The 10,161-nt window shown below is 41.8% G+C and overlaps 1 pseudogene; it reads left to right on the top strand.

The window, feature by feature from the left end:
• The first annotated feature begins 173 nt into the window (after nucleotides 1-173).
• LOC130684347 (uncharacterized) lies at nucleotides 174-3,750 on the top strand (annotated as a pseudogene).
• The last annotated feature ends 6,411 nt before the right edge of the window (nucleotides 3,751-10,161 follow it).

The following is a 10,161-nucleotide window of genomic DNA, read 5'->3' on the forward strand; positions in this document are numbered from 1 at the left end:
GCAATTTATTTGGGAGGTGAAGGACCAGCCGGGAGGTGAGGAAATGACACAAGGAAAGGAAGGCTGATCAGGGTGTCTTAGTAACCAGCTACTGTCCTAACTAGGACAACTGGAAGAGTATCTGTATTGAGAGGTCACCTGACAGGAGGTGTGGGGTGTCTTGGTTTGGGTCCCCCAGAGGTGTGCCTCAGGATTTGAGTAGAAGCAATTTATTTGGGAGGTGAAGGACCAGCCGGGAGGTGAGGAAATGACACAAGGAAAGGAAGGCTGATCAGGGTGTCTTAGTAACCAGCTACTAAGTGAACAACTGCAGCAAAATAGGGATTCACAAACAGATGATGAATTAAGTAATTGATTTCTTGTTCTGCTCCTCTTAGGAGCTGAGGGACCAGCCATCTAAAATGAATAAAATCTGAAGCACCCTAAGTGGTCTGATAGTCATTGTGGTGGTGAACCAGGGAACCCAGCTAAGAGAACACCACAAGGAACTCATTGTAGAAGAGAAAAATGTTCATAGTGTCATGTTCAGGAATAAAGACAGAGCATAAAACTGAATATGCAATGTTAGGAAACATTTAAAAATGAACAGAAATTAATCTGTAAGGGAGCACCCCAAACTGTTCTAAGTAGTTGTCTGAGTATGCATTCATTTTATAATAGGCCCTAACAATGGCTTTTGTTTTTAAGTTATAAAGGTATTCCAAAGACACAGCATCTCTACAGGTCCTATTTAATGGTAACGTTAAAAAGTCAGGGACTCTTAAATTTCCTTTGGCTAGGGTATCTAAACTATAAAGCCGGGTCATCCGTCAGTAGGCTCTCCCCTGAGTCTGCGTCCCCACTTGCCTGATGAAGTGTAGGGATGAGCAATGACGTTAGGACAAAGTTACCCATCAGGCTGGTCACATGCAGACTTCAGGCTTGCTCTCTCTCCCTCTCACCCCTCCTTCTCTTCCTCTGTCTTGCTGTTTTGGACCAATAAAAGACTTCAGTCCTTTAACAGGACAATGGCTTCTTTACAGTAATATAATCAGATGGTAACAACCACACAGTATAAGAAAAATCTGCTGATCAATTGGGTTAGCAGACCCATTTCTGCAGGATGTTTGGGGAAACGATGTGGATCCCTTTCCCAGCAGGGTCTTGGGTGTGTGCTCGCAGTGTCACTTCCTCTTACTAAATCCGCTCTCAGATTTGCTCTGCTGTCACCCCACTGTTCTACCACCTCTCCTGACAAGTGTCAGCAGAATGCTTCTCCTGCCACTGGTCATCCTGGCTGCCTCCCTTTGGACTTGTGAGTGGCTTTATGGCTTTACCCATGGATAGGAGTGCGCAGGGAGGTGGTAGAAGGCGTGGGCAGTCAAATCAGCCCATTCAGTGGAAGAAAACCACACTGCCATTCAAGCTAAGCTGACAAATTCCACCATACCCTTGAATTCTTCAGGAATAAAATGTAATCTTCAGAGCCCAAGCTTCTCTTCAATACAGAGCCTATGTATATTTACTATGTTAATGAAAGTCAATATTTTACTAAATTTTGCTTTTGTTTTTCTTTCAGATATAGGCGGAGACATTCTAATAACACAACTCAGAACATCCATTACCAAGAAAAAAGGAAATACGGCATTTCTTGAGTGCCAAATAAAAACAGATACCTTAAAGAAGAATGTATATGTACACTGGTACAGACAGAAGCCCGACCAGCCTATAAAACGTATCTTGTATATTTCCTCAAATGAAAATGTGGTCCATGAGCAAGGTGTTAGCGAGGAAAGATACGAAGCACGGAAGCCGCAGGATAACCTGCCTGCGAGCCTCAGGATACACCAAGTGAAGGAGGCTGACACGGGGCTGTATTACTGCGCCTGCTGGGACACACGGCGCGCAATGCTCCCCTGTCACTGAACAAAAACCCTGCCGCGCCCTGTGCACGCTCAGCCTCTTCGCTCCTCCTTCCCGAGGGGCCTGGCTACTGGCCACAGGGGGCATTCCTCCTGCACGTGCGTCCTCACCAAGCTCTGAGCTAGGAGCCCAAAGCCCCAGTCTGTGGTGCCTCTCAGGTCACTTTATCACCTATCTTTATCTCCCCGGGGCTCAGCCTGGCTTTGCAAGTGTCCCAAATCATCTTTGCCTCTGTCCATGGGAAGCCTCTTGGGAAGGGAGCCATAATCCAGGGTTCAAAACACTTTGTTGACTTTGAACAAATGAAAGATGAAAGATAGAGTGCCACAGACCTGGGTTTCAAATTCCTGCTCAGCTAGTACCTGACAGCTTGATCTAGGGAAGTTATTAAATCTTTTTCGTTCTGTTTTCCCAGTTTTAAGTGGGCATAAGCTGCCAGGACTGGGTAAGGTTTCGTGCATGAGAGCTTGTGTTCAACAAGTCACAGTGCCCTTTGCCATGATAACTGAACTGCCTCACTGAGCCACCCCAGCTAACCTAAGATCTCAGGGACGCTTTCAAATTCCAACTTGCAGTGTCCTCCAAACAACAGTAAAGTGTTCCTTTAATCCTGAAAAACTAAGAACTCTTAATAGAAAAAGAGTGGAGGGTAATAAATTAAGGGGATTATTTTTTCTCTAACATTTTTCTTCATTCACAGCAGAGACTAGTAACATCATAGTACCTAGAGCATAATTACGGTAATTGTTAATATTTACCAAACTTTGTGAACTTCCCACAAACTACTCATCTATAAAATGTACATAGTTCTGCATCAGGTTTTGGGATTATTATTATACAATAATAGTATTTTTCTTCCAATTCTCATGATAATCATATAGCTATCCACACTCTTGCAAAATAGGATGAAAAATCTATAATTCAAGGAGTGAAAAAGAGCTCAAGGAGAGGGATATTTGAATCAACACCGAAAGGAAAAATGGGAGAGAGCCGCTCCAAAGGGGAGGTTAGCATTAAATGATTGTAACAGGGGTTTCAGTGAGGTCTTCCCAGGTCTGACAAATCTTCCGTCTCTTAGGAACATGGTAAAATAACACTGCAACAGATCTTACTGAGAAGAACTTTCATCGGTTCTACAGCAAACCTCCCTCCCCATTCCCTGCCTCTGAAAACACAGGCTGCCTCTGCTTCCCTGGCCCTGAGTCACGCTGGCCCTTGGTGTCCATTCTGAGTAGTCACTAGCAGGGCCAAACCCGTGGGTTCTCCTTGTGTCTTCAGCTTGGGGCTTGTAGGTTCACTTTTCTCCTTTCTTGTCTTTTCACTGTTTTTGTGGCCAGACTCAACCTTTTTAAGTGGCTGATTTCTCTCCCTTGCTTTTCAGATGGAGATATCAACCTGAGAATGTCTCAGGATCAACTCTCCATTACGCAGACACCAAACAAAACAGTGCAGATAAATTGCTGTCTGAGTTCCCCTCAAGAGTGCCATTGTACCAACAGAAAGAGGGGAGTGCCTGAAACCAGTCCTATGTGGCCTAAACAAGAATTACAAGCAAAACGAGCTCAATTCTCACTTGGCAACAGATAAGAAAGACAATGGACCTTTTACCTGAACACCAATAAGGTCACCAAGTCCGATAAAGCCACCTACTACTGGGTCTGCTGGGATCTCACAATGTCACAGTCAGAAGGGACCTGTAAGAAAACATTTTCTATTACTCTCGACTCCTTTCCTCCTCGAGCACTCTTTCATGTTCATAAGCTGCTGGACCAAGAGAGCCCTTTGGACACAGTTACGCCAATACCCACCCTTCAGATGAGGAAGTGGGGGCTCAGAGATGGCAACTGACTGTGTCCAAAGCTAGTTAACCACAGAGGCAGGCTACACCTGTGTTTCAGATTCTCAGTCCAGTGCCTTTTCCTGCCTCTCTTGTGGTCAGTGATGAACTTCTTTTAGCAAAATTGCTTCTCTCTCAAAAGGAAACCATGACAACTATAACTTATCTTCATAAGTGATGGCCTCAAAACCTAAAAGGGTCTAGTATGTGGGCAAAAATATGTGACTGCCACACTGTTGAGAAGGGATAAAGTCCAGCAGGGGACAGGCTCTCAGCTCCACCTACCTCCATGTTGTCTTCCACTGCTACTTACTCCCTTCTTTACTGTACTTTCCTATCTGTCATGAAGTCCCAGCAGTTACAGTAGTTTTCCTGGCAAACATATGGGGATGTGGGAGATGGAGTTATAGAAGAACCTGCCAAACTAAGGCCCCAGTTCCCTGCTGTTCACCCTGAAACCTCGGCCAGTTCTAACGGATGGTCATGCACTTGGCTCTAAATTAGGCAGCCCTGACCTGCTTTTCTGCTTTGTTAGAGTGACTCAGGACTTTTTCATGTTCAAAGTTTTATCAGCCGCACCTTGAAAATAACAACAGTAATAACAACATCTGTACCATTACACTACAGCTAAATACCTCTGTTCTTGGATATCTAATAAGTAGCCAGATCAAAAAATTTGATTCTAATCCCACCACTTCACCCCAATCCCCAGTTTGTATGATTTTTCTCCCCAAATGTCCCCATACCAGTAAAGAGCAAGATGGGTTGTATCATTTAACACAATGGCAAAAATGTTTTGTCAAGCAGATGGTATTTTCTTGACCTTCCACATCTTTTGCTTCATCTGATAATGAGAGAAAAAGAGATGAGGAAGCATGATTCTTTAGGATTCCTCCCCCCCTCACCCACTATGCTGTGAGATCTGAGAGAAGGAGACAGAAGACCCTGGGAACTGTGGTTTCATCTGCCAGAAAGTAAACCACAGTGCAGACCAAACCCATGGGACTAGAGTTGGTCAAAACAGAGTCCTCAACCAAAATTCTTAGATCCAGTGCAAAGATCTCATACTCTTATCTCTCCAATTTAATGCAAGTTTAGAACTATTTTGCAACTTACATGTGCAGGTTAATCACAAGCTCATGACAGAAATAACCACTTACTCCAAACAATAATTCTAATTCTGAATTTAAGGCTCAAATGCTCCCATGGGCACATTAATCTCCTAGAGTAACTCAAGGACAAGCGGAGAGATGCTAAACTGTGAGATTTAGTTGGATATCTGCATTAAATGACACCCAGATTCTTTTGTTTATATTGCCTGTTCAATGCTTTTTAGAAAATGCATACCAACCATTTCACCTACGTTTTATTTAGCTTGATATTTCCTGTGATTCTGAGAAAGCAATCAATATCTCATACTTGACTATTTGAGATATGTATCTTCTAAACTTAAGAGCTGAAAACTATGCCCCTTCCACATGTATCTTTCCAACTCCACCCAAGAAGTGTGAAGTAGTTGGAAGAACAGGGTTTGGGATTTTGGGATATTATGAACTTGAACTCACATCCCTGTTCAGTTTGAACTTCCTAATTCTCAGATTCCCCCTGTGCCTTTTAATGGCAATAACCATTTCATAGGTGAAAACTGAGTAGAGGTAAGTGTAGAGATGGTGTGTAATTCATAGCAGACCCCATCTTTATGAACTGCCTTCCCTTTCACCACCAGAGAACACAGAGCCATGGCTTGTGACCTTGAAGTACAGAGAAAGGAAGTAGAGAGGACATTTGGAGCTAAGGTAAAGTGTTTATTCCCCCCAAAAGATTCTTCCACATGCAAATGCCTTTCAAACACACACTTTTTGTTTGCAGAAAAAGAGACAAGTGCTTCACCAACCATGTTTGTCTTATAAATTAATAAGTATCTGAAATGCAGAGTGACATGTTAAGTACCCAAAGTGCAGAAGAAGCCCTGTGAGACTAGATGACTATCAAGTTCAGAATGAAAACAGATGGTAAAATGGCTAATGAGAAACTGCTTGCAAGCGAAATAAAGTGACCTCTCCCACCAACCTGAGTTAATGAGTTTATGGATAAGTAAACTCAGTACTTTCCCGTGATCCAATGCACTATATAGAAACCTACCTGACGTCATCTAAGCGATGGAGGAAATCAACATTAGATCACACTCTGGAAACTAGTGTTTGACAGATAAGTATGTGATTTTAACTCTTGTACATGTCAGATAATATGTTCATTTTCCTGTAAGACAGCCTTCTGGCCATCTTTCTTATTAGAAGTCTCTGTCACTCATGTATCAGATTTAATTAAAAGCCATCAAAATTTGCAGATGATAAACCAAGATGAAAAAGATGCAAAAGTGATTTGATTTTTTTTTTCCAGCTGGCAACCAAATCCTTAATGAAACATGAGATGTTTCTTCAAAGCTTCTGATGGTATACCAAATTTGGTTGACATTGGGTCAACTAGGGAATCATCTTCAAACCTGAAAAAGTGATACAAAATATCAAGCAGTTCAGCTGAAACTTGTGCTTTGCTTAACTTGCTGTTGTTTATATATTCACTCATTCATCCCTCCCCTTGTTTGCAGTGGGACCTACGTTGCCTCAGTTGGTCATCTCAGAATATGATCTGTGAGGTGTGCAAATGTATGTTATGAAAAGCAGGGTGAGAAGCAAAATTATTGATTTTTGTCCAAGAGACTAAGATGTTTCCATTCTTTCTTAGAAAGTAAATTCCCTGTGCCTGAATTTTTGCAACGTCTATTCTGGACACACTATCTCATTTGAACCCTAGAAAAGTCCTGAGAAATAGATATTATCATCTCCCTTTTGAAGATGAGGACACTGAGGCTCTGAGAAGTGCCCAAGGACACATCACCAGGAGTGGAAGAATTGGAATTTGAACCAGATTTTGGATTTTAAAATGTCTTTTTCTTTCTTTTCACCCTTCACAATGGTCATTTGACTTATCTCATGTGAATCCTTTTAAAGCTCTAATAAACCTGTTAGTATGTCCTGGACCAGTCCTTCTGTCTGTCCCCACTGTCACTACAGTATTATGGGACCTTGGATGCCTCTTAGTGGCTTATGGTCACTGTCTTTGAAACATGCATGCTTTCCTGGGATTATTCCCCTGGCCAACCTAGCTTCATGCTAATACATTTATCTTCCTAAACAAAGATCTGATCATGTCCCTTTCCTCCCTAAAGCCTTCAGTAAGTTCTTATCATTTATTCCCTTAAAAATGTTTATTTGAAAATACTGTAAAAAGTAAAAATTCTCCAAATTCTTTCTTAAAAATTAAGTATTAAGTAAAGGTATCTCTTATCTACTTCGCACTCCAAGCCTGTCTACCCAATGGGCTCAATTGATCTCCTACTTGATCTTCCTAGCTCACATCTGTAAGTGCTTTTTATTTAATCTACTTGGAACCTGTTTTATATGGTAGGAAGCAGAGAGCTATTTTTGTTTCCCCAGCAGGTAATCAATAGCCAAAGCCAGTTTTTAAATAGTTTACCACTTCATTACAACAACAAAAAAATGTCAATTCATACATGAAGCATTTCCTGGAGGATTTCTGATTTATTTTATTTTCATTATTCTTACAGCATTATCAAATCATGTCATGAGCTTTGTAATAAGTGCTATGATCCCCTATGCAACTTGTCTATTATTTTTCATTTATCTGATATGTATTTCCCTAATAGAATTAAAAGTCAACTTATCTAGTTCACCCCAAACCCTTATACTGCAGAACAAAAAATAAAATTCTGATTGGCATTGCAGTCAATTCATTTATATGAATTTAGGAAGGATTAGCATATTTATAGTATTGGGTTTTTCCTTCATGAATACGGTATGTCCCTCTATTTATTAAAGTTTCATTTTATGCCCTTTAGTAAAACCTAATGCAGTTTTCTTCATATTGTTCTTTTAGTTTCTTGTAAATTTGCTAGAAGATTTTATAACTCTTTACTTACTCTTTTGCATTTTATTAGTTAAATCTTTCATGGATCTTGAAATATAGACAACACTTAAAGCTCCCAATCTTGGAACAACACTAAAGCTGGTCTTGGAACTCAAAAAACACAGAACCAACTATCAGAAAGGGATTGAGTAAGCATCATTCACATCTCTAGTAGGTACAAAGGGTGTTTGACAGTTCCAAGTAATAATAACGTGGAGTTCTCAGTTTAAAAAAAAACATTTCCAGAGGATTCTGGAAAGATGGCAGCATAAAAAGAGGTCGAACCCACCTCCTCCCACCTTCATACCAGATCTATACTGATACACAGAATAATTCATCTTGAGGAAGAACTGAGGACTGTGTGAGCATCTTTTGCATAATGAGGGATAGAAAGATCACATAAAAAAATGGCATGAGAGAATGAGACACTGTAACAGAAGGAACCTCACCCACAGCACAGCAACCACAGGGGGGAGGGATACTGTTGAGGGACTTGGACACATAGTCCTTGCCCTAGAGCATAGAAAAAAAAAGCTGTGCTTTAAAGTGCATCACTATAAGTGAAAAAATCCAATTTATAGAACTAAGGCACACCCTTTGGTAGGGGAATGGCTGGAACTCTCTCCAGAGTGGAGGTGTAGCAAACAACTTTTTACAATCCCTTGCCACATTGACAGCGACTCAGGAACAGGGCTGGTGCACACACACCAATTTCAGATTTGGTCTAGGCAGCTTCGCAGCCCCCGCCCACACCCAGCTGCATCAATCAGAGACTGCATTTCAGCCACAGCTGCCCTGAGGGCCCAGAGCCAGTCACCACCAATGCCTGGAGGGTACACCCTGGGCACCTCTGCACTGCAAGTGCTCATCCAGTGGCTGTGGAGATGAGTCTTCCCAGGAGTCAGCTGTCACATGGGCCCAGGCTGCTGCTGCACCATGGACTCAGACTTGGAACCAGCAGCCACAGAGGTGGAACTTTCCTGGAGGCTGTACCTAGCCCTGGGACTGCTCCATGGCTGTGAAACTGGTGGCTGGCCACCCCTGGAGGATATGCTAGGGCCACTGCTGCAAGTGGGGGCAGAGCCAGTAGCAGAAGAGGCAGGGCTTTCCTGGATGCTGTGCTTGGGTCTGCTCCCTACCTGCCAGTATGGACCCCATCAGTATCCACTCAAGAACCCCTCTGATTGGGCCCTTCTGACTGTGCTCCCCCTAACCACACCCTGAAAGCCCTGGCACTAAGACCCCCCAGTTCATGATCATTTGGCCTCCAGCCAGCCAACCAAATCCACCAGGCACATGCAGTCCACCCAGGGGACTTACAGAAGGCCAATCCTTCAAGATTGGGAGAGGTAATCATAGAATCATTAAGTTCTACTAATCACAGAACCAAGCACAGAAATTCAAACAAAATGAGGAGACAGATGAATATGCTTGAAATAAAAGAACATGACAAAACTTCAGAAAAAGAACTAAATGAAACAGAGTTAAATAATCTACCAGGTAAAGAGTTCAAATAAATGATTATAAACATGCTCACCAGACTGGAGAGAAGAGTAGAGAACTCAATGAGAACCTCTAAAAATGGATAGAAAATATAAAACAAAACAAATCAGAGATGAAAAATATAATAAGTGAAATATAAAATATGCTAGAGGGAATTTTACAGGACACAGAATGGATCAGTGATTTGGAAGGCCCAGTAATGGAAAGCACTCAAGCTGAACAACAGAAAGAAAAGAGAATAAAAAGAATAAGGATAGGTTAAGGGAGCTCTGGGACAGTATCAAACATCCAAACATTCACATCACAGGAGTCCCAGGAGATGAGAGAGAGAAAGGAGTCGAAAACTTAATTGAAGAAATAATAACAGTAACCATCCCTAACCTAGGGAAGGAAACAGACATCCAAGTCCAGGAATAAGAGAAAGCTCCAAACAAGACAAACCCAAGGAGGGCCACCCTAAGACACATCATAATCAAAATATCAAAGATCAAAGACAAAGGTAGAATCTTAAAAGTGGCAAGAGAAAAGCAATGAGTTACCTATAAGGGAAAGCTTACAAAGTTATCAGCTGATTTTCAGCAGAAACTCTATGCCAGAGGGAGTGGTCTGATATACTCAAAGTGGTGAAAGAGAAAAACTTCCCACTGAGAATACTCAGCAAAGTTATCATTCAGAATGGAAGGAGAGATAAAGAGCTTCACAGATAAACATCAGTTACAAGGGTTCATTGCCACAAAACTGGCCTTACAAGAAATGATAAAAGGTCCACCTTAAAAGAAAAAGAAGAAAAAGATGGCAGCGTGGGAGGTGAGAGAGAGGCTTCCTCCTAAAACTGCATATAATACAAAAATATAATTAATACAACTAATCCTGAAAGAGCAACAGGAAAGAGAACTACGCCAGATTGCATACACCTGGAGAAAAGAGCAGAC

The sequence above is a fragment of the Manis pentadactyla genome, chromosome 7 (genome assembly GCF_030020395.1).
Source record: "Manis pentadactyla isolate mManPen7 chromosome 7, mManPen7.hap1, whole genome shotgun sequence".
Lineage (NCBI taxonomy): Eukaryota > Metazoa > Chordata > Mammalia > Pholidota > Manidae > Manis > Manis pentadactyla.